A 22,704-nucleotide genomic window follows, 5' to 3' on the forward strand; every position below is an offset into this window, starting at 1 on the left:
TGATGATGATGGGTAGTCCCGTCCTGGTGGGCGGGGGGAGGGGGGAAGGGGGGAGGGAGGGAGAGAGGAGGAGGGGGAGGGGGAAAGAGAAGGGGCTTTGGGGTTGGGGTGATGCCAGCAGTCACTAGGTGAAGAAGCATGAGGGCGGAGGGGACTGGATGGCGGGGTGGAAGGGGTGTGAGTGTATATACATATATATATATATATGTGTGTATGGGGAATGGTAGACATATGCCAGCATCACTAAGGTGAAGAAGCATGAGGGTGGATGGGAATTGGGTAAAGGGGTAATCTGGAGGACGAGCTAAGGGCCCGACCCCGCTGGGATACTCTGATGGGGGAGATCAGAGGTAGGTGGGCGTGCTAGCGGGCGGGGAATGTCAGGGCCTTTAGCCGAGGAACGGGGACCAGTGGTTAAGGATGGCCCCAGCTGTGTGTGTGGTCCAGTGGATCCTGTCAGGGTCCGTGTGGAAAAGGTGGGAGGGGAGGAGGGGGATAGTGGGAACCTGCATGGCCAGGTAGCCATTGATGGTGTGGATGGTGTCCTTCTCTGCCCGTGATAGGGTGGGGTTGACATTAATGAGGGGGATAAGGATGAAGGCAGAGGGGAAGGCAGTGGTGGCCCGGGCGTAGAGATCCCGTATTTGGCGAGTGGTGAGGTCCAGGGGTGTGGACCTATTGTTAAGGCCAAAAGCCAGGATGACACGAGTAACGTGCTGGACTGGCGTTCTGACGCTACTCAAGATATTGGCTGCATGGCCAAATTTAGCTCCTGGGTAGCAGTCCACCTGGACATAAGCACTCCCAATGGGAGGGAGGCGGTGGAGGTTGGAGTCCCCCATGACCACCGTGCTCCGAATAGGAGTCAGGGTCCAGAGGTGTTTGAAGCCTCCGTGGTCATGGCGGGTGTATAGGGGAAGCGGGCGCGGGATTCTAGTGCGCGCCGCCGTCATCCCGTGGGAGGTACGCCTAGTCCTTCTCAGGGCCAGGGTGGGGCGGGTTGTGAGGGACATAAGGGGGGGGCAGGTGACAGAGGCGGGAGTCGGGGCAGAGTGAGTGGGGGTGGAAGAGGGGGTGGAAGTGGTCGGGATCAGGGGTGGGGGCCTAGGGCCAGTGGTGATCACAGTAGACCCAGGGGGGAGGAGAGGGGCAGGAGGGTTCCTGTGTAGGACCCATTGGCCTCTAGGGGCTTGGAAGAGGGGGGGAGGTGTGGGCGCAGACAAGGAGGCGGGGAATGGCGTGCGGTGGGGCAAGAGAGGGGCGGGGGGGGCAATGATGGGGATCGGAGTGAGGGTATAAGGGCGTGGTGGGTGGGGGGGGTAAGGCTGGGAGGTGGGGGTGCGTCGAGACGCGTTCCCATGGGGGCGAATGGGGCGGGACATGCTATTTTGGAAAAAGAAGGGGGAGAGAGAGAGAGGGAAGGAGGAGGAAGGGAGAAAGGGAGAAAGGAAACACAAGACAAGAGAGATGAGACTAACAAGATGGACTACCAGGCAGCAGCGGAGACTATGAGCCAAGATGTGGAAGACTAGTGTGTGTGTGTGTGTGTGTGTGTGTGTGTGTGTGTTTGTGTGTGTGTGTGTGTGAGTGCGTGTCATACCTGGCCGAGTAGCTAACCTAATCTGAAAAGCTAAGAAGGGGCCTGCCTGAAAGAGAAAATAACTATACCAAATCTCGGCTGTCCGTAGAGTAGAGGTCATCATAAGGAGGAAAACTGGAAGAAGGGTTAAAAAGCAGAGACGCATGAGCGTCATCTGGGAGCTGTTGGAGGAAAGGGGGTTAACAAGAGACATGTATACAATTTGACAGTCAACACAGAGAGAGAGGGAGAGAGAGAGAGAGAGAGAGAGAGAGAGAGAGAGAGAGAGAGAGAGAGAGAGAGAGAGAGAGAGAGGCACAGAGTGAGAGGCGTTCACCACGTGAACAAATAAAATTTGCAATTCAATAATGTTGGCCATCGCACTCCGGGTGGGATTACCTGCATGTCCCGACCAGAATAAACGGAGCACGAGCGACGGCCCCCGAATCGCTACCGGTTTCGTCCATTACTAGGCTAGGACTCATCAGGCGATAGCCAAATAAAAGGGGGAAACAGGTAAATGTGGCCGTCCTACGACTACAGATCAACAGAAGCGGCCTGGGTGACAAGGAGAATGCAAAAAATTCAAAGGCGCATCCCTTGCCATCCAGGCGGCCTCCAGTGGTCCACCAAAAGCGGTAAAGGAGATTAAACAAGCTAGGGAAAAGATATGAGGAGGAGAGAGGGAGAGAGAGAGAGAGAGAGAGAGGGGGGAGGAGGAGAGAGAGGGATGGGGGGAGGAGACCACATTGTATACCTGGAAGGATGAATCGTGGTAATCTGGAATGAAAAAACAGTAGCGTTAAGTTCAGAGGGAGAGAGACACATAGAAAGGTGTGTGTGCGTGTGTGAGAGGTGTTGTGATGATGTGTGTGTGGAGAAGTAGGGCTAGACCAGAGGGTTAAAGAATAAGTTAGAGAGAGGTTGAGTTTAGGAGAAGCCTAAGGTGTTGGGGTTAGGGAGGTCAAGGGTCAGGGGTCAACCGAGGTCCAAGAAAAGGCCTGGTTGAGGTTTAGGTATTGGGGACGAGGGTTGAGGTTAGGATTGGCCGTAGGCCAGATGTTCTAGCCCCAGGGAAGGTTAAGGTAAGGAATGGGTGGGGTCAAAGGTCAGCGCAGGCTGAGGGAGGCCTGGTTGAGGTTTAGGCATTAAGGGCGAGGGGTTGTGGTTAGGATGAGCTAGGGACTGGAGTTCTATAGGGAGGGAGACAGACAGACAGCCAGATGGCGAGCCTGCGCGCGCAGCGCGCATGCGAGCTCCACTGGATGGGTAGAGTGAAGGGCAGATAGCCCAGTGGCGAGCCTGCGCGCGCAGCGCGCATGCGAGCCCCACTGGGTGGGCAGAGAGACAGCCTGATCCATCACCAGGCTGACCGAAGACAGATAGCCCAGTGGCGAGCCTGCGCGCGCAGCGCGCATGCGAGCCCCGCTGGGTGGGCGGAGAGATAGCCCGCTCCATCACCAGGGAAAAGGGACAGACAGCCAGGTGTCAGAGAGACAGCCAGAGAGACAGCCTGATCCATCACCAGGCTGACCGAAGACAGATAGCCCAGTGGCGAGCCTGCGCGCGCAGCGCGCATGCGAGCCCCGCTGGGTGGGCGGAGAGATAGCCCGCTCCATCACCAGGGAAAAGGGACAGACAGCCAGGTGTCAGAGAGACAGCCAGAGAGACAGCCTGATCCATCACCAGGCTGACCGAAGACAGATAGCCCAGTGGCGAGCCTGCGCGCGCAGCGCGCATGCGAGCCCCGCTGGGTGGGCGGAGAGATAGCCCGCTCCATCACCAGGGAAAAGGGACAGACAGCCAGGTGTCAGTGGGTGGGCGGAGAGATAGCCCGCTCCATCACCAGGGAAAAGGGACAGACAGCCAGGTGTCAGAGAGACAGCCAGAGAGACAGCCTGTTGCATCACCAGGTAAACAAGGTGCTACATCGTATGCCAACATCTCTCTGAAGGAGAGAAGAAGCATTTGTATGGGTGCGTGCATGTGTGCTGTGACACGCATCTTGTGGGGAGTAAGCAGGCAGAGAGAAATGCTCAGGAGCCCGCTGACAGGTCAAGGGAGTGTGTATTAGAGGTCAAGATGACCTAATCACCCCTAATGACCACTAGATGAACAAACAACCACTACAGGGGAGTAAGGTGATGGGGATAGGATTGGAGAGGCAGGACAGTAGTTGAGAGGAAGGGCAGTACAAAAGCTCGAGCCCAGCAGAGAGGGGACGCAGACGAGAGAATGGAAGGGGTTAACGGTTAGGTGGGGGGGGGGGGCAAATGTATCCTAAAGTAATCTGAATCATTGTTCCTATCAACGTTGTTGTAATAATGGATAATTATGGTGAGCCAGAATGCACCTGAATACATCATGCAGAGGGATAAAGTAGTCACAAGACATCAATGTAATGAGCCAATATACATATTGATGCTTGACCCCAAAGAGCAACAATAAAGTCATTATTGCATAAGCACGATGAACCCATGTACATACTGAAGCATCATAGTGAAGAGCATTAAGCGTGTGAGGGGAATAGAGGGGAGGGGGAGCTAGATGTGTCCTAAGGCCTTCTAAACAATTGTTCCTAACACTCTTGTTGTAAATGATAAATATAGTGAGCCAGAATGCACTGAATACATCATGCAGAGGAATGGAGTGTAGTAATAAAACATCAATGCAGTAAGCCAGTATACACATTGATCACGTATGCATGACGAACCCAGTTACACACTGAAGCACCATAAAACTGTGTATTAAACTTGTAAGGGGAATGGAAGGGGAGGCCCCAACATGCCCTAAAGTGTTTTAGACAATTGTTCCTATCATCGTTATTGTAAATAAGAGTTATTTTGGGGGGTGAAAATATATAGGGAGTTATGTGTGGGCATTATCAATTGGAAAAGTAATTTGTTATAATAAGAAACTATTGGAACAGTAGTAAACTATTCCTGTTACTAATGAAGGGGGCCCTCATCAAGATGGCGGACGGGAATTTAAAGGTCTGGTTAGTGGAGGTGGGCTAGCGTCGCTCAAAGTGAACGGCGAAATTAGCATGACAATGGACAGGTAATTAGATGGAATGGACGGGACGCAGGAGGAGAACCCGCCGCTATGTCAGAAATTTAATAAAACAATTGACAACTATAAATTCACAGCGCAGGAGAGAAATACTTACATTAATTATCGAACGGGAGACGGGAGGACGGGACGTGAGGCGATGGAGTAGGTGGTGCGGCGATGGCGGACGGTGAAGTTTTACAAAGGCTGAAACACGGTGAAAACGGAGTTAAAACGAGATTAAAGTGTGTTTTTTCAGAGGAAAAACGTTAGGACAAACTTGAGATAGTCTCAAGTAACGTATTAGATTTGGAAATGTCAAAGAAATAATTTATAATTACCAATTTTTAAGTTAGAGTTCAGGTGCGGTAATTTTCTTATCTGCGCTCAGGAGTGCAATAGACGAAAGGACGAGTTCAAGTGCGTGGCCCCAGAGGGCCAATCGCAGGTCGGAGGGGGCGGGAGTTACGTTGCCGAAAGCTACAGCGGAGGGGACCGGAAGAGACCGTTTGATGGACAGCTAGGGGGCCGGAAGAGACGCGAAAACCAGGAAATGAAACGGCTAGCGGCGAGGGGGCTAACGGCGAAATGGCTAACGGTGAATTAACATGAAGGAACGCGAAAGGAATGTTTTGGAGGCACGGATTCATGTTAGAGGGGGAAGACGAAATGAATCCGACCAAAATCGGGAGCGTGGGGGCCCGTTAGAGTGAAATAGAAGTGAAAGTTGAAATGAAAGAAACGGAGATCTTAGCGGTGACGTCAGAGATCGCGTCGTCACAGGAAGGGAATTCCCTAGAGAAGCCCGCAGCTCCAAATGAGCAGCGGAGGGAGGGAGAGGGGGAGGACAGGCACACACAAAAACAGAGAAGGGATTGTAGGGATTTTGAGAGGAAAAAGGGAAACCCCATCAGTGATCAGTGATGAGAAATGTGTAATAAAGAATTATGTGAGAAAGAGAGGGGAAGAGAAATGGGTCATGGAGTGATGAGTTGTTATGATATGTGAAGGCAAGTACTGAATGATTGGACATGGTATGGAGTGTGTCGTAATTATAATATGTGAGGGCATGTAATTATCTAATGAGAATGTCAGTGTTATTAGTAGAGGAGAAAAAAGGACAAACTGGCTTAGGGTACATAAGAAAGAATATTAGGATAGAACCCGTGTGATCAGTAAATGTGAGAGAAATCAGTAAGGATCAGTAATGTATTAATAATGTGTCTAAGGTGTAGATATGAGTTTAGAACAACTACCAGGGCAGTGGGACGTGCAGTAGCACCGTTAGGACAGCAGGTGGCCATGAATAGGGTGAGCGATAAAACGATTCCAGTTCTCAAATGGGGAAACTGGTGAGTGAGGGGGACTATGCGAGGTAAATCAGAGGTAGCTGATAACCTGCAGGGGGACATTACATTACAGGTGGAGTTACCTCTGTGGGGAGAAACCAGACTGTTGTCCATGTTGAGTGGTGAGCCTACGTTAGAGGGATTTGGTAAGGGTGTATAGGAAATGAAAGTAGGACACCACCAGTGCAATTAAACCAAGTGTATTAATTGTGATAAATATAAGATAACCATGCCACACCACAAGTGTGTAGGGGTTAAACCACAGACCCGTGCATATTGAAATAGACATTCAATGCAATAATACAGAGGGCTTACAGGTTTATCGTGGGGTGGGGAAATGAGATGAAATTGTACAACACCACAAGTGCAATAGGGTAAACCAGGAATCCGTGCAGTTTGAAATAGACATTCAAAGCCATAGTGCGGCAGGTTTACAGGCACATTGTGGAGTGATTAGTACCATAATAACCACAGGGACGTGCATCGGTGATGAGGGGGGGTGGGGTAGTCCCAGAGTCCCGTGGCAACTGGAGTGTCTGTTGTGGATCAATTAAAGTCAGTGTGAGGTGTGGAGCCGGCTTCTCAGGAGATGAGGGAGGCGTGTAACTGGTCAATCCGGTCGCACTGCCATCTCTTGTCATCTCGTCGGCAGCTCTGTGGGGGAGTGTGTAGGAAGGGCGGGGTGGGGCGTCTCAGAGGGGAGGCAGGAGGGAGACGGGTGTTCCGGAGGGAGATCTAGAGGGCCGTCTCACAGCATGTCACCTCCTCTCGGCGCCGAGAACTGCACAGGAAGGCAGGAGGCGTAGTGTAGAGAGGGAAAAACAGGGTGAGGGTCAGGGGGATTCAACTAGAATGACATGTGAGGGGTAAATGGAGCTATTGGGACAAGTTATTACAAAACATCATACAATACAGAGGATAGACTATGTGATACGGGACCAGAGGAGGTCCTGGCTAAACAAGATATAACACAACACAGAGGACTGGCTATGCAGAACCAGACTAGAGAGAGTCCCGGTCCTGATAAAACTAGAAGAGTAGAGATAATGATATTAATCTAAGGGGGGGAAAAAAAAGGATAAGTAAAAATCACTATTAGTGTAGCTAACCTGTAGACATGGCATGCCCTCTGAAAAGGCTAGAAGGCCTAATCAGCGCCGCTCAGCACCAGGAGAAGCATACGGCCCGTCTCAACCGGTGGTAGAGCGGGAGAACGCCGTGCCACACGACCCGGGGTCCGTCTATGGTAAAGGGGGAAGGGGAAGCAGTGGGAGGGAAGCAGCTAGTGGGTAAGTGCCTATCTAATCCGTGAGGAGACAAAATCAAGGATGCTACCAAAGACAGACCTTCTGATGCTAGAACCAACCTGGTTCCATAGACCCGCCAACACCACCCTGAGAGGTCCCCCACAATGTGATTCCGGTCAGCCCATTCGTCGATACCCCCGGAAACCACCGTCAAGCCGTTCCCCGGAGGGAACTTTGTGACAAGGGGAACATCAGGGACAGCTCCTAGCATGGACAGGAATACAGACGAGGAGGCCAGACGCGCGGACGCAGTCGATGACGGTGTGAGACCCATGATAGGAAGTACTATCTCTCCCCACAGGAGGCCCAGCATCAGACTAAGTGCACAATAGACAACAAACAGATATCAAGAGACAGCTACCATCATCACAATAAGAAACTATCATCATCATGTTGTCGGATTAATCATACTGTGAGTCATACAGTATGACCCCCCAGAATCGGATACAGAGGAGAGAGCAGACGACCCCCGCGCCATGACACCAGAGGAGGCCTGCTCCGGTGACGTCAGCGCGGGGCGGGGCGCTTCACTGAACTCTGTGGACACGTGGGAGAGGGGCGGGGTTCCATGGGGCCTCGCCACCTCAATTACGTACTGTTACGTGGGGCCCCCTTTCTCCAGGAGGGTTGAAAGGGGAGCCCCCTAATGAGTGAGAAGCCGAGATCGAGGACGAGAGAGGAGTGCCCAACAGGCCGAGGGCTCCCCAGGGTGAGGGAGCCCTCCTAGAGAGAGGGGCATGTTATAGGTGGGAGCCAGGTTATATCAGGAGGCCAGAGATCCCGGGACTAAAGATGGGTCAGCTAAGGAGATCTAGAGAGATAAGGGGAGATAATAGGCCACAGACACAAACCAATCTGGGCCGGTTCCCGATAGGGGGAATACGAAATTATTATGGATAAGGGGGTGATGATGGTATATTTATCTTAGTATTAAAGTAGGTGTTAAAAACAGTGTCTTGGATGGACCTATTTCTATTGTTAGATGGTAGGGATAAATTGACCCCCATCCACTGGGATCATCCCGATTATATAACCTGGGTTCCTTGTAGAGTATAGATAAGCCCACCCGTTGGGTCTCCAATCAAGTCACGAGGATAAGGCAGAGAGAGCCAATGGCGGGAGTTGTCCCTACGCTTACATGGCTGAAACACCCGTTCCCTCGTTGAGTCAATCCCAAATGTGGCCAACAACACTTCCAAACCCTGGGATATGGTGATGGGAGGGGGAGGAGGCCATAAGGGCCCGGGGGCTTCTAGGGAGGTCCAACTGGATAAGGTTGGCCTTAGTGGTGACAAAAGTAATGGGAGGGGCGTAAATAAGGCTCTAATTTTGTCACCTTACATCCTAGCATTGTTATATTAAATTACAGTATGTTATGAAATTAATATTGTATTATTATAATATGGGTGACATGATCAGGGGACAGGCCTATTCGAGGGGGAGTACGGGTGTGTATGAAGGCCGCAAGCATATACCCTGCCTAAACTATGAATATGCATGCCATACCAACATACAGTAGTAATGAGGGAAGGGGCCTAAACAATACTGACCACGTGTTTCCGATAGGGGCGACCAGTGCACCGATAAAAGGAACGTGCCTAATTCCTAAACCGAGTCGTGTAGCACAAAGGAGGGCGCGGTGGAGGGAGGAGGTGCAAGCTAACCAGAGATTCCGACGAGCCCCAGAGGGGAAAGTCGTTGGCATCCCCCCGTGGCATGAAGACCGAGGCCCTGTAGGTTTAGGCGGTAGGGAGGATAGTAAAAAACCCACTCACAATGACATTCAAGATCCGAAGATCAGCAAAGGTCGGGGTAAACGTGCACGGACACTTCCAGGGACCTTGGATCACCCACAGAGAGAGTAGGGGCCGAGCCCCTCCAGGAACTCCGAAGAGAACCTAGGCCTAGTTACTCATGGCAGCCCGCCGCCTGACACAGAGAGCCGAGAGGCACCAAGGAGGAAGGAGAGAGAGAGAGAGAGAGAGAGAGAGAGAGGAGAGAGAGAGAGAAGAGGGGAAAAGGAAATTAACAGAGGCAAACAAAGGTCAGGCACCATGGACTACTCCTCCTGATCCAACCAGACATGCCAATGAACAGGACTAAGACTAGAGTAAAATGACAAAGGCTAACACCACTATCAGTCCTAGTGACTGTGCTACCTCATGGAATGACAATATGACTACAGATAATACAGACACCATACAAACAAGGAGACAAATAGAGGTTATTACCCTAGGACAGGATAGGTAGTAGACGTGGAGTGAAACCAACAAGGTCCCCAGCGACCGTTGGCAAACACAATCCCAAACGCCGCCGGAGGCGGCGTTCCGGGGGACACACGTCTCTTTAGGGATGAGGGGCGCGCTCTCCTCAGGGATGAGGGGGCTTGTTGTCCTGGTGGGTGGGGGGGAGGGAGAGGGAGAGAGAGAGGAGGAAAAAGGAGAGAGGGAGAGAGGATAAGGGGTTTTGTATTGGGTGATGCCAGCAATCACCGAGGTGAAGGAGCATGAGAGGGGTATTACCATAGGAGCAGACGTGGAGTGAAACCAACAAGGTCCCCAGCGACCGTTGGCAAACACAATCCCAAACGCCGCCGGAGGCGGCGTTCCGGGGGGTACACGTCTCCTCAGGGATGAGAGGCACGCGTCTCCTCAGGGATGAGAGGGCGTGTGATGATGATGATGGGTAGTCCCGTCCTGGTGGGCGGGGGGAGGGGGGAAGGGGGGGAGGGAGGGAGAGAGGAGGAGGGGGAGGGGGAAAGAGAAGGGGCTTTGGGGTTGGGGTGATGCCAGCAGTCACTAGGTGAAGAAGCATGAGGGCGGAGGGGACTGGATGGCGGGGTGGAAGGGGTGTGAGTGTATATACATATATATATATATATGTGTGTATGGGGAATGGTAGACATATGCCAGCATCACTAAGGTGAAGAAGCATGAGGGTGGATGGGAATTGGGTAAAGGGGTAATCTGGAGGACGAGCTAAGGGCCCGACCCCGCTGGGATACTCTGATGGGGGAGATCAGAGGTAGGTGGGCGTGCTAGCGGGCGGGGAATGTCAGGGCCTTTAGCCGAGGAACGGGGACCAGTGGTTAAGGATGGCCCCAGCTGTGTGTGTGGTCCAGTGGATCCTGTCAGGGTCCGTGTGGAAAAGGTGGGAGGGGAGGAGGGGGATAGTGGGAACCTGCATGGCCAGGTAGCCATTGATGGTGTGGATGGTGTCCTTCTCTGCCCGTGATAGGGTGGGGTTGACATTAATGAGGGGGATAAGGATGAAGGCAGAGGGGAAGGCAGTGGTGGCCCGGGCGTAGAGATCCCGTATTTGGCGAGTGGTGAGGTCCAGGGGTGTGGACCTATTGTTAAGGCCAAAAGCCAGGATGACACGAGTAACGTGCTGGACTGGCGTTCTGACGCTACTCAAGATATTGGCTGCATGGCCAAATTTAGCTCCTGGGTAGCAGTCCACCTGGACATAAGCACTCCCAATGGGAGGGAGGCGGTGGAGGTTGGAGTCCCCCATGACCACCGTGCTCCGAATAGGAGTCAGGGTCCAGAGGTGTTTGAAGCCTCCGTGGTCATGGCGGGTGTATAGGGGAAGCGGGCGCGGGATTCTAGTGCGCGCCGCCGTCATCCCGTGGGAGGTACGCCTAGTCCTTCTCAGGGCCAGGGTGGGGCGGGTTGTGAGGGACATAAGGGGGGGGGCAGGTGACAGAGGCGGGAGTCGGGGCAGAGTGAGTGGGGGTGGAAGAGGGGGTGGAAGTGGTCGGGATCAGGGGTGGGGGCCTAGGGCCAGTGGTGATCACAGTAGACCCAGGGGGGAGGAGAGGGGCAGGAGGGTTCCTGTGTAGGACCCATTGGCCTCTAGGGGCTTGGAAGAGGGGGGAGGTGTGGGCGCAGACAAGGAGGCGGGGAATGGCGTGCGGTGGGGCAAGAGAGGGGCGGGGGGGGCAATGATGGGGATCGGAGTGAGGGTATAAGGGCGTGGTGGGTGGGGGGGGTAAGGCTGGGAGGTGGGGGTGCGTCGAGACGCGTTCCCATGGGGGCGAATGGGGCGGGACATGCTATTTTGGAAAAAGAAGGGGGAGAGAGAGAGAGGGAAGGAGGAGGAAGGGAGAAAGGGAGAAAGGAAACACAAGACAAGAGAGATGAGACTAACAAGATGGACTACCAGGCAGCAGCGGAGACTATGAGCCAAGATGTGGAAGACTAGTGTGTGTGTGTGTGTGTGTGTGTGTGTGTGTGTGTGTTTGTGTGTGTGTGTGTGTGAGTGCGTGTCATACCTGGCCGAGTAGCTAACCTAATCTGAAAAGCTAAGAAGGGGCCTGCCTGAAAGAGAAAATAACTATACCAAATCTCGGCTGTCCGTAGAGTAGAGGTCATCATAAGGAGGAAAACTGGAAGAAGGGTTAAAAAGCAGAGACGCATGAGCGTCATCTGGGAGCTGTTGGAGGAAAGGGGGTTAACAAGAGACATGTATACAATTTGACAGTCAACACAGAGAGAGAGAGAGAGAGAGAGAGAGAGAGAGAGAGAGAGAGAGAGAGAGAGAGAGAGAGAGAGAGAGAGAGGCACAGAGTGAGAGGCGTTCACCACGTGAACAAATAAAATTTGCAATTCAATAATGTTGGCCATCGCACTCCGGGTGGGATTACCTGCATGTCCCGACCAGAATAAACGGAGCACGAGCGACGGCCCCCGAATCGCTACCGGTTTCGTCCATTACTAGGCTAGGACTCATCAGGCGATAGCCAAATAAAAGGGGGAAACAGGTAAATGTGGCCGTCCTACGACTACAGATCAACAGAAGCGGCCTGGGTGACAAGGAGAATGCAAAAAATTCAAAGGCGCATCCCTTGCCATCCAGGCGGCCTCCAGTGGTCCACCAAAAGCGGTAAAGGAGATTAAACAAGCTAGGGAAAAGATATGAGGAGGAGAGAGGGAGAGAGAGAGAGAGAGAGAGAGAGGGGGAGGAGGAGAGAGAGGGATGGGGGGAGGAGACCACATTGTATACCTGGAAGGATGAATCGTGGTAATCTGGAATGAAAAAACAGTAGCGTTAAGTTCAGAGGGAGAGAGACACATAGAAAGGTGTGTGTGCGTGTGTGAGAGGTGTTGTGATGATGTGTGTGTGGAGAAGTAGGGCTAGACCAGAGGGTTAAAGAATAAGTTAGAGAGAGGTTGAGTTTAGGAGAAGCCTAAGGTGTTGGGGTTAGGGAGGTCAAGGGTCAGGGGTCAACCGAGGTCCAAGAAAAGGCCTGGTTGAGGTTTAGGTATTGGGGACGAGGGTTGAGGTTAGGATTGGCCGTAGGCCAGATGTTCTAGCCCCAGGGAAGGTTAAGGTAAGGAATGGGTGGGGTCAAAGGTCAGCGCAGGCTGAGGGAGGCCTGGTTGAGGTTTAGGCATTAAGGGCGAGGGGTTGTGGTTAGGATGAGCTAGGGACTGGAGTTCTATAGGGAGGGAGACAGACAGACAGCCAGATGGCGAGCCTGCGCGCGCAGCGCGCATGCGAGCTCCACTGGATGGGTAGAGTGAAGGGCAGATAGCCCAGTGGCGAGCCTGCGCGCGCAGCGCGCATGCGAGCCCCACTGGGTGGGCAGAGAGACAGCCTGATCCATCACCAGGCTGACCGAAGACAGATAGCCCAGTGGCGAGCCTGCGCGCGCAGCGCGCATGCGAGCCCCGCTGGGTGGGCGGAGAGATAGCCCGCTCCATCACCAGGGAAAAGGGACAGACAGCCAGGTGTCAGAGAGACAGCCAGAGAGACAGCCTGATCCATCACCAGGCTGACCGAAGACAGATAGCCCAGTGGCGAGCCTGCGCGCGCAGCGCGCATGCGAGCCCCGCTGGGTGGGCGGAGAGATAGCCCGCTCCATCACCAGGGAAAAGGGACAGACAGCCAGGTGTCAGAGAGACAGCCAGAGAGACAGCCTGATCCATCACCAGGCTGACCGAAGACAGATAGCCCAGTGGCGAGCCTGCGCGCGCAGCGCGCATGCGAGCCCCGCTGGGTGGGCGGAGAGATAGCCCGCTCCATCACCAGGGAAAAGGGACAGACAGCCAGGTGTCAGTGGGTGGGCGGAGAGATAGCCCGCTCCATCACCAGGGAAAAGGGACAGACAGCCAGGTGTCAGAGAGACAGCCAGAGAGACAGCCTGTTGCATCACCAGGTAAACAAGGTGCTACATCGTATGCCAACATCTCTCTGAAGGAGAGAAGAAGCATTTGTATGGGTGCGTGCATGTGTGCTGTGACACGCATCTTGTGGGGAGTAAGCAGGCAGAGAGAAATGCTCAGGAGCCCGCTGACAGGTCAAGGGAGTGTGTATTAGAGGTCAAGATGACCTAATCACCCCTAATGACCACTAGATGAACAAACAACCACTACAGGGGAGTAAGGTGATGGGGATAGGATTGGAGAGGCAGGACAGTAGTTGAGAGGAAGGGCAGTACAAAAGCTCGAGCCCAGCAGAGAGGGGACGCAGACGAGAGAATGGAAGGGGTTAACGGTTAGGTGGGGGGGGGGGCAAATGTATCCTAAAGTAATCTGAATCATTGTTCCTATCAACGTTGTTGTAATAATGGATAATTATGGTGAGCCAGAATGCACCTGAATACATCATGCAGAGGGATAAAGTAGTCACAAGACATCAATGTAATGAGCCAATATACATATTGATGCTTGACCCCAAAGAGCAACAATAAAGTCATTATTGCATAAGCACGATGAACCCATGTACATACTGAAGCATCATAGTGAAGAGCATTAAGCGTGTGAGGGGAATAGAGGGGAGGGGGAGCTAGATGTGTCCTAAGGCCTTCTAAACAATTGTTCCTAACACTCTTGTTGTAAATGATAAATATAGTGAGCCAGAATGCACTGAATACATCATGCAGAGGAATGGAGTGTAGTAATAAAACATCAATGCAGTAAGCCAGTATACACATTGATCACGTATGCATGACGAACCCAGTTACACACTGAAGCACCATAAAACTGTGTATTAAACTTGTAAGGGGAATGGAAGGGGAGGCCCCAACATGCCCTAAAGTGTTTTAGACAATTGTTCCTATCATCGTTATTGTAAATAAGAGTTATTTTGGGGGGTGAAAATATATAGGGAGTTATGTGTGGGCATTATCAATTGGAAAAGTCATTTGTTATAATAAGAAACTATTGGAACAGTAGTAAACTATTCCTGTTACTAATGAAGGGGGCCCTCATCAAGATGGCGGACGGGAATTTAAAGGTCTGGTTAGTGGAGGTGGGCTAGCGTCGCTCAAAGTGAACGGCGAAATTAGCATGACAATGGACAGGTAATTAGATGGAATGGACGGGACGCAGGAGGAGAACCCGCCGCTATGTCAGAAATTTAATAAAACAATTGACAACTATAAATTCACAGCGCAGGAGAGAAATACTTACATTAATTATCGAACGGGAGACGGGAGGACGGGACGTGAGGCGATGGAGTAGGTGGTGCGGCGATGGCGGACGGTGAAGTTTTACAAAGGCTGAAACACGGTGAAAACGGAGTTAAAACGAGATAAAAGTGTGTTTTTTCAGAGGAAAAACGTTAGGACAAACTTGAGATAGTCTCAAGTAACGTATTAGATTTGGAAATGTCAAAGAAATAATTTATAATTACCAATTTTTAAGTTAGAGTTCAGGTGCGGTAATTTTCTTATCTGCGCTCAGGAGTGCAATAGACGAAAGGACGAGTTCAAGTGCGTGGCCCCAGAGGGCCAATCGCAGGTCGGAGGGGGCGGGAGTTACGTTGCCGAAAGCTACAGCGGAGGGGACCGGAAGAGACCGTTTGATGGACAGCTAGGGGGCCGGAAGAGACGCGAAAACCAGGAAATGAAACGGCTAGCGGCGAGGGGGCTAACGGCGAAATGGCTAACGGTGAATTAACATGAAGGAACGCGAAAGGAATGTTTTGGAGGCACGGATTCATGTTAGAGGGGGAAGACGAAATGAATCCGACCAAAATCGGGAGCGTGGGGGCCCGTTAGAGTGAAATAGAAGTGAAAGTTGAAATGAAAGAAACGGAGATCTTAGCGGTGACGTCAGAGATCGCGTCGTCACAGGAAGGGAATTCCCTAGAGAAGCCCGCAGCTCCAAATGAGCAGCGGAGGGAGGGAGAGGGGGAGGACAGGCACACACAAAAACAGAGAAGGGATTGTAGGGATTTTGAGAGGAAGAAGGGAAACCCCATCAGTGATCAGTGATGAAAAATGTGTAATAAAGAATTATGTGAGAAAGAGAGGGGAAGAGAAATGGGTCATGGAGTGATGAGTTGTTGTGTTATGTGAAGGCAAGTACTGAATGATAGGACATGGCATGGAGTGTGTCGTAATTGTAATATGTGAGGGCATGTAATCATCTAATGAGAATGTCAGTGTTATTAGTAGAGGAGAAAAAAGGACAAACTGGCTTAGGGTACATAAGAAAGAATATTAGGATAGAACCCGTGTGATCAGTAAATGTGAGAGAAATCAGTAAGGATCAGTGATGTATTAATAATGTGTCTAAGGTGTAGATATGAGGTTAGAACAACTACCAGGGCAGTGGGACGTGCAGTAGCACCGTTAGGACAGCAGGTGGCCATGAATAGGGTGAGCGATAAAACGATTCCAGTTCTCAAATGGGGAAACTGGTGAGTGAGGGGGACTATGCGAGGTAAATCAGAGGTAGCTGATAACCTGCAGGGGGACATTACATTACAGGTGGAGTTACCTCTGTGGGGAGAAACCAGACTGTTGTCCATGTTGAGTGGTGAGCCTACGTTAGAGGGATTTGGTAAGGGTGTATAGGAAATGAAAGTAGGACACCACCAGTGCAATTAAACCAAGTGTATTAATTGTGATAATTAAAAGATAACCATACCACACCACAAGTGTGTAGGGGGTAAACCACAGACCCGTGCATATTGAAATAGACATTCAATGCAATAATACAGAGGGCTTACAGGTTTATCGTGGGGTGGGGAAATGCGATGAAATTGTACAACACCACAAGTGCAATAGGGTAAACCAGGAATCCGTGCAGTTTGAAATAGACATTCAAAGCCATAGTGCGGCAGGTTTACAGGCACATTGTGGAGTGATTAGTACAATAATAACCACAGGGACGTGCATCGGTGATGAGGGGGGGTGGGGTAGTCCCAGAGTCCCGTGGCAACTGGAGTGTCTGTTGTGGATCAATTAAAGTCAGTGTGAGGTGTGGAGCCGGCTTCTCAGGAGATGAGGGAGGCGTGTAACGGGTCAATCCGGTCGCACTGCCATCTCTTGTCATCTCGTCGGCAGCTCTGTGGGGGAGTGTGTAGGAAGGGCGGGGTGGGGCGTCTCAGAGGGGAGGCAGGAGGGAGACGGGTGTTCTGGAGGGAGATCTAGAGGGCCGTCTCACAGCATGTCACCTCCTCTCAGCGCCGAGAACTGCACAGGAAGGCAGGAGGCGTAGTGTAGAGAGGGAAAAACAGGGTGAGGGTCAGGGGGATTCAACTAGAATGACATGTGAGGGGTAAATGGAGCTATTGGGACAAGTTATTACAAAACATCATACAATACAGAGGATAGACTATGTGATACGGGACCAGAGGAGGTCCTGGCTAAACAAGATATAACACAACACAGAGGACTGGCTATGCAGAACCAGACTAGAGAGAGTCCCGGTCCTGATAAAACTAGAAGAGTAGAGATAATGATATTAATCTAAGGGGGGGAAAAAAAAGGATAAGTAAAAATCACTATTAGTGTAGCTAACCTGTAGACATGGCATGCCCTCTGAAAAGGCTAGAAGGCCTAATCAGCGCCGCTCAGCACCAGGAGAAGCATACGGCCCGTCTCAACCGGTGGTAGAGCGGGAGAACGCCGTGCCACACGACCCGGGGTCCGTCTATGGTAAAGGGGGAAGGGGAAGCAGTGGGAGGGAAGCAGCTAGTGGGTAAGTGCCTATCTAATCCGTGAGGAGACAAAATCAAGGATGCTACCAAAGACAGACCTTCTGATGCTAGAACCAACCTGGTTCCATAGACCCGCCAACACCACCCTGAGAGGTCCCCCACAATGTGATTCCGGTCAGCCCATTCGTCGATACCCCCGGAAACCACCGTCAAGCCGTTCCCCGGAGGGAACTTTGTGACAAGGGGAACATCAGGGACAGCTCCTAGCATGGACAGGAATACAGACGAGGAGGCCAGACGCGCGGACGCAGTCGATGACGGTGTGAGACCCATGATAGGAAGTACTATCTCTCCCCACAGGAGGCCCAGCATCAGACTAAGTGCACAATAGACAACAAACAGATATCAAGAGACAGCTACCATCATCACAATAAGAAACTATCATCATCATGTTGTCGGATTAATCATACTGTGAGTCATACAGTATGACCCCCAGAATCGGATACAGAGGAGAGAGCAGACGACCCCCGCGCCATGACACCAGAGGAGGCCTGCCCCGGTGACGTCAGCGCGGGGCGGGGCGCTTCACTGAACTCTGTGGACACGTGGGAGAGGGGCGGGGTTCCATGGGGCCTCGCCACCTCAATTACGTACTGTTACGTGGGGCCCCCTTTCACCAGGAGGGTTGAAAGGGGAGCCCCCTAATGAGTGAGAAGCCGAGATCGAGGACGAGAGAGGAGTGCCCAACAGGCCGAGGGCTCCCCAGGGTGAGGGAGCCCTCCTAGAGAGAGGGGCATGTTATAGGTGGGAGCCAGGTTATATCAGGAGGCCAGAGATCCCGGGACTAAAGATGGGTCAGCTAAGGAGATCTAGAGAGATAAGGGGAGATAATAGGCCACAGACACAAACCAATCTGGGCCGGTTCCCGATAGGGGGAATACGAAATTATTATGGATAAGGGGGTGATGATGGTATATTTATCTTAGTATTAAAGTAGGTGTTAAAAACAGTGTTTTGGATGGACCTATTTCTATTGTTAGATGGTAGGGATAAATTGACCCCCATCCACTGGGATCATCCCGATTATATAACCTGGGTTCCTTGTAGAGTATAGATAAGCCCACCCGTTGGGTCTCCAATCAAGTCACGAGGATAAGGCAGAGAGAGCCAATGGCGGGAGTTGTCCCTACGCTTACATGGCTGAAACACCCGTTCCCTCGTTGAGTCAATCCCAAATGTGGCCAACAACACTTCCAAACCCTGGGATATGGTGATGGGAGGGGGAGGAGGCCATAAGGGCCCGGGGGCTTCTAGGGAGGTCCAACTGGATAAGGTTGGCCTTAGTGGTGACAAAAGTAATGGGAGGGGCGTAAATAAGGCTCTAATTTTGTCACCTTACATCCTAGCATTGTTATATTAAATTACAGTATGTTATGAAATTAATATTGTATTATTATAATATGGGTGACATGATCAGGGGACAGGCCTATTCGAGGGGGAGTACGGGTGTGTATGAAGGCCGCAAGCATATACCCTGCCTAAACTATGAATATGCATGCCATACCAACATACAGTAGTAATGAGGGAAGGGGCCTAAACAATACTGACCACGTGTTTCCGATAGGGGCGACCAGTGCACCGATAAAAGGAACGTGCCTAATTCCTAAACCGAGTCGTGTAGCACAAAGGAGGGCGCGGTGGAGGGAGGAGGTGCAAGCTAACCAGAGATTCCGACGAGCCCCAGAGGGGAAAGTCGTTGGCATCCCCCCGTGGCATGAAGACCGAGGCCCTGTAGGTTTAGGCGGTAGGGAGGATAGTAAAAAACCCACTCACAATGACATTCAAGATCCGAAGATCAGCAAAGGTCGGGGTAAACGTGCACGGACACTTCCAGGGACCTTGGATCACCCACAGAGAGAGTAGGGGCCGAGCCCCTCCAGGAACTCCGAAGAGAACCTAGGCCTAGTTACTCATGGCAGCCCGCCGCCTGACACAGAGAGCCGAGAGGCACCAAGGAGGAAGGAGAGAGAGAGAGAGAGAGAGAGAGAGAGAGAGAGAGAGAGAGAGAGAAGAGGGGAAAAGGAAATTAACAGAGGCAAACAAAGGTCAGGCACCATGGACTACTCCTCCTGATCCAACCAGACATGCCAATGAACAGGACTAAGACTAGAGTAAAATGACAAAGGCTAACACCACTATCAGTCCTAGTGACTGTGCTACCTCATGGAATGACAATATGACTACAGATAATACAGACACCATACAAACAAGGAGACAAATAGAGGTTATTACCCTAGGACAGGATAGGTAGTAGACGTGGAGTGAAACCAACAAGGTCCCCAGCGACCGTTGGCAAACACAATCCCAAACGCCGCCGGAGGCGGCGTTCCGGGGGACACACGTCTCTTTAGGGATGAGGGGCGCGCTCTCCTCAGGGATGAGGGGGCTTGTTGTCCTGGTGGGTGGGGGGGAGGGAGAGGGAGAGAGAGGAAAAAGGAGAGAGGGAGAGAGGATGAGGGGTATTGTATTGGGTGATGCCAGCAATCACCGAGGTGAAGGAGCATGAGAGGGGTATTACCATAGGAGCAGACGTGGAGTGAAACCAACAAGGTCCCCAGCGACCGTTGGCAAACACAATCCCAAACGCCGCCGGAGGCGGCGTTCCGGGGGGTACACGTCTCTTTAGGGATGAGGGGCGCGCTCTCCTCAGGGATGAGGGGGCTTGTTGTCCTGGTGGGTGGGGGGGAGGGAGAGGGAGAGAGGAAAAAGGAGAGAGGGAGAGAGGATGAGGGGTATTGTATTGGGTGATGCCAGCAATCACCGAGGTGAAGGAGCATGAGAGGGGTATTACCATAGGAGCAGACGTGGAGTGAAACCAACAAGGTCCCCAGCGACCGTTGGCAAACACAATCCCAAACGCCGCCGGAGGCGGCGTTCCGGGGGGTACACGTCTCCTCAGGGATGAGAGGCACGCGTCTCCTCAGGGATGAGAGGGCGTGTGATGATGATGATGGGTAGTCCCGTCCTGGTGGGCGGGGGGAGGGGGGAAGGGGGGGAGGGAGGGAGAGAGGAGGAGGGGGAGGGGGAAAGAGAAGGGGCTTTGGGGTTGGGGTGATGCCAGCAGTCACTAGGTGAAGAAGCATGAGGGCGGAGGGGACTGGATGGCGGGGTGGAAGGGGTGTGAGTGTATATACATATATATATATATATATATATGTGTGTATGGAGAATGGTAGACATATGCCAGCATCACTAAGGTGAAGAAGCATGAGGGTGGATGGGAACTGGGTAAAGGGGTAGTCTGGAGGACGAGCTAAGGGCCAGACCCCGCTGGGATACTCTGATGGGGGAGATCAGAGGTAGGTGGGCGTGCTGGCGGGCGGGAAATGTCAGGGCCTTTAGCTGAGGAACGGGGACCAGTGGTTAAGGATGGCCCCAGCTGTGTGTGTGGTCCAGTGGATCCTGTCAGGGTCCGTGTGGAAAAGGTGGGAGGGGAGGAGGGGGATAGTGGGAACCTGCATGGCCAGGTAGCCATTGATGGTGTGGATGGTGTCCTTCTCTGCCCGTGATAGGGTGGGGTTGACATTAATGAGGGGGATAAGGATGAAGGCAGAGGGGAAGGCAGTGGTGGCCCGGGCGTAAAGATCCCGTATTTGGCGAGTGGTGAGGTCCAGGGGTGTGGACCTATTGTTAAGGCCAAAAGCCAGGATGACACGAGTAACGTGCTGGACTGGCGTTCTGACGCTACTCAAGATATTGGCTGCATGGCCAAATTTAGCTCCTGGGTAGCAGTCCACCTGGACATAAGCACTCCCAATGGGAGGGAGGCGGTGGAGGTTGGAGTCCCCCATGACCACCGTGCTCCGAATAGGAGTCAGGGTCCAGAGGTGTTTGAAGCCTCCGTGGTCATGGCGGGTGTATAGGGGAAGCGGGCGCGGGATTCTAGTGCGCGCCGCCGTCATCCCGTGGGAGGTACGCCTAGTCCTTCTCAGGGCCAGGGTGGGGCGGGTTGTAAGGGACATAAGGGGGGGGCAGGTGACAGAGGCGGGAGTCGGGGCAGAGTGAGTGGGGGTGGAAGAGGAGGTGGAAGTGGTCGGGATCAGGGGTGGGGGCCTAGGGCCAGTGGTGATCACAGTAGACCCAGGGGGGAGGAGAGGGGCAGGAGGGTTCCTGTGTAGGACCCATTGGCCTCTAGGGGCTTGGAAGAGGGGGGGAGGTGTGGGCGCAGACAAGGAGGCGGGGAATGGCGTGCGGTGGGGCAAGAGAGGGGCGGGGGGGGCAATGATGGGGATCGGAGTGAGGGTATAAGGGCGTGGTGGGTGGGGGGGGTAAGGCTGGGAGGTGGGGGTGCGTCGAGACGCGTTCCATGGGGACGAATGGGGCGGGACATGCTATTTTGGAAAGGAGGGGGAGAGAGAGAGGGAAGGAGGAGGAAGGGAGAAAGGGAGAAAGGAAACACAAGACAAGAGAGATGAGACTAACAAGATGGACTACCAGGCAGCAGCGGAGACTATGAGCCAAGATGTGGAAGACTAGTGTGTGTGTGTGTGTGTGTGTGTGTGTGTTGGTGTGTGTGTGTGAGTGCGTGTCATACCTGGCCGAGTAGCTAACCTAATCTGAAAAGCTAAGAAGGGGCCTGCCTGAAGGAGAAAATAACTATACCAAATCTCGGCTGTCCGTAGAGTAGAGGTCATCATAAGGAGGAAAACTGGAAGAAGGGTTAAAAAGCAGAGACGCATGAGCGTCATCTGGGAGCTGTTGGAGGAAAGGGGGTTAACAAGAGACATATATACAATTTGACAGTCAACACAGAGAGAGAGAGAGAGAGAGAGAGAGAGAGAGAGAGAGAGAGAGAGAGAGAGAGAGAGAGAGAGAGAGGCACAGAGTGAGAGGCGTTCACCACGTGAACAAATAAAATTTGCAATTCAATAATGTTGGCCATCGCACTCCGGGTGGGATTACCTGCATGTCCCGACCAGAATAAACGGAGCACGAGCGACGGCCCCCGAATCGCTACCGGTTTCGTCCATTACTAGGCTAGGACTCATCAGGCGATAGCCAAATAAAAGGGGGAAACAGGTAAATGTGGCCGTCCTACGACTACAGATCAACAGAAGCGGCCTGGGTGACAAGGAGAATGCAAAAAATTCAAAGGCGCATCCCTTGCCATCCAGGCGGCCTCCAGTGGTCCACCAAAAGCGGTAAAGGAGATTAAACAAGCTAGGGAAAAGATATGAGGAGGAGAGAGGGAGAGAGAGAGAGAGAGAGAGAGAGGGGGAGGAGGAGAGAGAGGGATGGGGGGAGGAGAACACATTGTATACCTGGAAGGATGAATCGTGGTAATCTGGAATGAAAAAACAGTAGCGTTAAGTTCAGAGGGAGAGAGACACATAGAAAGGTGTGTGTGCGTGTGTGAGAGGTGTTGTGATGATGTGTGTGTGGAGAAGTAGGGCTAGACCAGAGGGTTAAAGAATAAGTTAGAGAGAGGTTGAGTTTAGGAGAAGCCTAAGGTGTTGGGGTT

General features: G+C 52.4%; 2 long non-coding RNA genes across 3 annotated transcripts; both read right to left on the reverse strand.

Moving 5' to 3' along the window:
* Nucleotides 1-5,466: 5,466 nt before the first annotated feature.
* Nucleotides 5,467-9,959, reverse strand: LOC146281766 (uncharacterized). 2 transcript variants are annotated; one of them, XR_014762406.1, is made up of 5 exons: nt 9,809-9,959; nt 9,518-9,680; nt 9,062-9,215; nt 7,089-7,603; nt 5,467-6,760 (listed from the first exon to the last, which is right to left on the reverse strand). It is a non-coding gene; the product is annotated as an uncharacterized LOC146281766 (long non-coding RNA). The 2 variants fall into 2 exon arrangements; XR_014762405.1 differs by having other exon boundaries at nt 7,089-9,215.
* Nucleotides 9,960-15,452: 5,493 nt separating this feature from the next.
* Nucleotides 15,453-19,905, reverse strand: LOC146281767 (uncharacterized). The gene is made up of 5 exons (XR_014762401.1): nt 19,762-19,905; nt 19,476-19,638; nt 19,017-19,170; nt 17,045-17,559; nt 15,453-16,716 (listed from the first exon to the last, which is right to left on the reverse strand). It is a non-coding gene; the product is annotated as an uncharacterized LOC146281767 (long non-coding RNA).
* Nucleotides 19,906-22,704: the final 2,799 nt, after the last annotated feature.

This window comes from Hypomesus nipponensis, chromosome 7, assembly GCF_054491055.1.
Source record: "Hypomesus nipponensis isolate SF chromosome 7, ASM5449105v1, whole genome shotgun sequence".
NCBI lineage: Eukaryota > Metazoa > Chordata > Actinopteri > Osmeriformes > Osmeridae > Hypomesus > Hypomesus nipponensis.